This window comes from Triticum dicoccoides, chromosome 7B, assembly GCF_002162155.2.
Source record: "Triticum dicoccoides isolate Atlit2015 ecotype Zavitan chromosome 7B, WEW_v2.0, whole genome shotgun sequence".
Taxonomy (NCBI): Eukaryota; Viridiplantae; Streptophyta; class Magnoliopsida; order Poales; family Poaceae; genus Triticum; species Triticum dicoccoides.
In genome coordinates, this window is record NC_041393.1 from 491,010,295 (window position 1) to 491,015,333 (window position 5,039).

Sequence of the window (5,039 nt, forward strand, 5' to 3'; positions counted from 1 at the left end):
GCTATCTCGCGACATGGACGAGGGGTGGCGGCTCCGGATGGCGGTTTGCATGGTTGCTCTTCGGCGGGCATCATTGTTGTGGGGGTGGCTCCCCTCCTGGGTTGTGTGGGCAACATGAGGTGTTGCGATGGGTAGCTTGGACGCGTCTTCTCTCTCGGAAGGCGGCATCCTGATCTGGATATGGGGATCTGACTCCGCCGCGTTCCTCATAGCGGCCCCCTGGTGGTACGGGTGAGTTGCCGAGCGAAAGATACGTGCCTTGGTGTCACGCTCTTTTTGAAGACGTCGTTGTGGTTCTTCTCTCTGTATCAAGGCTCCGGATGAAGATCTTTGTCCGTGTGGACTTGGCAGCGGCGACGCTCTGCGCCGTTCTCCCGCTTGGGGGTGTTGTCATGGAGCTTAGGTGTGCTATGTCGTAGTGTGGGGTGTGTTTAGTCCTCTCGGTGCTCTTTGTGTTGATAGCATAGTCGCGTACGTTTTGTGTCTGCCGATTATCTCAGGATTGGCTTTGAGGGCTACCTCATCATTTTGTATCGTTCGGCCGTGTACTTTTTCGGATGTTGTTTTATATATAAAGAGGGATTGATTACGATGATGGATTGTGGATGAATTGTTGAATAATCCAACCTTTTTCGGATGAATTGTGTCTTATATTCAGCTATCCTTGTTTTCCTTAACATTCCGTAAGTAAGGAAATGATCGTGACCTTCATATCTCTCTTACCATATAGAAACAAAATCAACTCTTGTAGAACGATACACAACATCCTGAGATGCCCTCGGCGTCGGCATATGCTTCGGAGTGAGACCTGCTGCTATCCACAGCCTGGACACTCTGGAGAGGGCAGACCTGTGCAGCCGTTTGGGTTCTCTGCGAATGTTCAAAGTAGTAGTACTACATATCAGGCCATCTGAAAAGAGAGTACACTAGGACGTATTCTCAACACGACACACGCGTGGGAAGTTGAAAGAAAAACGAATGCACGGCATACTTACGACTACCGCAGCCCCCTCCTATACGGTCATGCACACCGACGATTAGCAGCAGTAGCGCGAGGAGGGCGAGAAGCCGAGCAAGCAGGCGGCGACGGTCGGGTCGCATCTTCCCGGATTGGCGACGCGCTCTGACCGTGAGTTGCCATGCCGCAATGCTTTCAGCTCCTATATATAGAGCTCCAAAATATATTATGCCTTTCTTTCTTGGGAGGGAAAGATCTTAATGAACTTTGCTGACTTGGGCGGACAGAAGATAAGGAAGAACAAAAATCTTCGTTGGCTGTAACCTGTGGATCATGAGAGTGACTTAGGGCGTGTTTGGTTGCCTGGGTGCATCTGTCATGCATTGCATGAAGGAGCTTGGCTGGGGTTGGCCTGGTTGAGCTCATGCAAAAATGAGTTGAAATGTCTGTTTGGTGTACTGCATGAGACGAGACAGGCTCAGCTCAGATTTTGTTTGGTTTGTTGCATGTGTGGTTGCATGAGAGATGCGGCATACAACATATGTTGTTTGGTAGGTTGTATGATGTGGGTGCTTGTTCATGTATGTAAAATAATTAGAATATAATTTTAATGACATGTACTCCAGACTAGATATCTTTGCTGATTGAAGTAATAAAAGAATATATATTCACATGTCTTCAAAATTGCAGAGATGATTTAAGTAAGAAAAGCAAAAATTTTGCAACATCTTTGCTGTTTGTACAAGTATATAAGCAGTTTATAGCAATTGATGACACAAAATAGCTAAAGAAATGCATCAGGATAATAGAGAGTGCACATAAATCGGGTATCCAGCACAAGTACATCTTAAGAGTCCACATATTATAGAGCCACAAATTCATATGATCCATATTACAGTCCAGCACATCCTAGAGTTCACATATTAGATAGCCACAAATTCATATTGGGCGCATTACAGTCCAACAAAGGAACATAACATAAGGTCCATGTTACATTCCTTCACATACATTCCTTCACATATATAGAATTATTCATAGTGCATTACAACATAGAATTATTCATAGTGCATTACAATATAGAATTGAGCTCTACACTTGAGCTCTACACACGTGAATTGCCCCTATTGGCAAACATATGCCCAGCCCAACCATCTCTAATTTGTGACCAGGTTCTATTATCATGTTCTATGTCAATCACACCATCCGATGCTGGATTTCCAGTCCAAGTGTGCTCAGGTGGTACAAACTCATCCTCTCCCCACTGAAGTATCCAATTATGAAGAATGCAGCAAGCTAGGACGATTTTGACTTGTGAAGGATAAGGGTGGTGAGGCTTGTTGTCCACAATTCTCCACCGGTTCTTGTAAGCTGCAAACGCCCTCTCAACCATGATCCTCAATGAGGAGTGGCGGAGGTTGAATAATTCCTTCTTGTTTTGAGGGACACGTTATGGGTTATCCGGCATGTCCATATAATTCTAAATGGTAAAGTATTACCTTGAAGAAGGGATAGAAGCGCCTACTATGTAGGATTTTTGGATGAACTTCATTGGAAGGGGGCTGGATCATCTCATCACGCAACTCCCCAATTGCATATAAAACTGCCTTGAAGTATCGACTGATTACTTCAATTGACCTCCTAAATATGGGTTTCATTGCCCTAAACCTATGGTTGTGCCCAACTACAAGAAGGAACATGGCAACCTGCTCCTCAATGCAGGTATGAATGCTGTCTTCCAACAATTTCCGATCACGGAACAAGTTACACAAGTTATAAAATGGGGCCCTGTTCATCCTTAGTAGGTCATGGCAATTTATATCATTGGTTTCATAGATAAAACGTAGATTGGACAACCTAGCTACGTCTCTCTCAAGCATAACATAACGAATTGGAGCACGATAGTTTCTAATTCTAGCCCTCGTAGTTATTGTGGCCATATAGGCACACACAACAGCAACAAACCAGCAGCTTGCACTATCAGCGTATCTCGAATCTTGCCGTTGTCATCCATCTATATAAATTCAGCACAGATTTATAAATTAATAAAAGGCATGGGAACTGATAATATTAACATCATTTGCATCATCAAAACAAAATAAAATATATGAACAAATTGTTCAGGCAGTTAGCTCATATAGATCCATAATAATAAGAATAATCAGCTCACAAATATATGCACTATTTCTTCCTAGTACTGATTCCTTCTAATTTCCACAAGTTAGCTCACATAGATCCATGATAATCAAACAAATTACTTGCCCAATAGCTCACAGATGCATGCTAATCACACAGATCCATAGGAGAGGAGGTTCAGGACATGGCCTGTAGAGCAAGAGGATGCATTGTGCACCCGAAAGTGGGCTAATGTGTGTGGAGGGCAGGGATGAACGCCCGTGCTCGCGCATGTGTGCGTGTGGGTGCCCGCGCCTGTACAGGGCCAAGGGGAGCAACTCCAATGGCAACGGCGGCCATGGCCGGGAGCTCGGCTCCGACCAAGACGCACCCGCCTGTACAAGAGCGAGGGGAGCAGCTCCCATGGCGACAGCGGCCATGGCCGAGAGCTCGGCTGCGACCAAAGCGCGCGTGCAGGGAACAGCAGCAGAGATAGATGAGAGGGATTCGAGAGGGATGGGAGGAGCCGAGGAGGAGAGTCAACCTCTGCACGGAGAGGATGCGCGCCGGCGATGTGCTCGCGAGGCGACGGGGCGGCGAGATCCGTTTGCAGCAGAGAGGAGAGGGGTGAGGAATGCGGCGCGGATATGGGTGTGAATCGACAGGGAGAGAAGCCCTAGCCCTCTTCGATCGCGTGGGTGCAGGCGTGGGCGTTCGCGCGGATGCAGGCTCGCGGAAACGGGCGAAACTTGCGTGCGAGCTCAGCCTGGCTGGGGGGCCTATTTTGCATCAGTCGGGCCTGGCGCAGAGCGACGTGCAGCCTACCAAACGTTGCGAAAATTGCATGATGGGTGCGATGCAGGTGCGAGACAAGAAACCAAACACGCCTTTAGGGTGCAGCCACCCGGACTTCGTCGCGTTCTTCTCGCATATGGCGCGGAAAAGTCTGCATGGATCTTCGCTAGGTTAAGAGCCCAAGATCTTGCTTCTGTCGACTGTTGTCCAGTCCACATCATTCGTCACAAATGTCTCTTTCACTCTGGTCATCTATTCATTCCAAGTCTCAGAAGCATGCCAGTTGACATGCTGACATACGTGTGGAAGTGGATTCCCTGTCCTGGATGTACAATTTGGTTCAATAGTTGAAAAAATTAGCGCCTTAGGGCATCTTCAACGCGCTGAACTAAGTGGACGTGCGCTTTACCAGTTTTTTTCCGTTTAGGTCAGCCAGGCGGACGTGTGTGTGCTTTTTGATTTGGGTCGGCAGATGCGTCCAACGGGAGGCATATATATTTTTGCCGACGTGGCCGAAACAGATTTAATCAAGCATAAGTATACATAAATAGCTGGTCAAACGCGGGTCAAAGTTCACTTAAACATAACTAAACATTAAAAAAACTCTAATAAACGCCCGCACGCTGCCCTAGTAGACCCTCTTGCCCTTGTCGTCGTCGCTGCTGGTGAGGTCAATGACGACAGGAGGCGGTCCAGCCCAACCGAACACGGCATGATAGGCCGCCAGGACAGCCTCCTCCGGCGGCTGCGGCGGCGACGACATAGCAGCAAGGCGGACGCGCTCCTCCTTCTCCTCCTCAAGCCACAGCGTATCCTCGTCGCGACACAGATGCTACTCCCGGCGCATGTGCCGCTCGACATCGGCCCCCTCCGCGATCCAATGCGCCTTCCACCGCTCAAGGTGGACCGCCTCCTCTTCCGGCGTGGAGGCGTAGTAGCAGGGAGGCGCGCTCACCTACTCGCGGAGCTCGCCAGTCCAAGGATAGGACTCCTCAGGCCAAGAGGAGGGTGGCGCTGACCGCTTCCGCGTGGGCATTGGCTCGCGCTCTGGCTACGGCTCGGCCTTGGGCTCGATGATGGGCCGCGCCAGCGGCGGTGGCGGCACGAACAGGGGCGCGTGGACGGAGTCCCCCACCGCAGACAAAGCAAGGGCATGCTCCAGCCCATCCCAATG

At 49.1% G+C, this 5,039-nt stretch overlaps 1 long non-coding RNA gene across 1 annotated transcript; it reads right to left on the reverse strand.

Annotated features, from left to right (window-relative positions):
* Positions 1–1,797: 1,797 nt before the first annotated feature.
* LOC119342091 lies at positions 1,798–3,800 on the reverse strand. The gene is made up of 2 exons (XR_005165375.1): positions 3,615–3,800; positions 1,798–2,969 (listed from the first exon to the last, which is right to left on the reverse strand). It is a non-coding gene; the product is annotated as an uncharacterized LOC119342091 (long non-coding RNA).
* Positions 3,801–5,039: the final 1,239 nt, after the last annotated feature.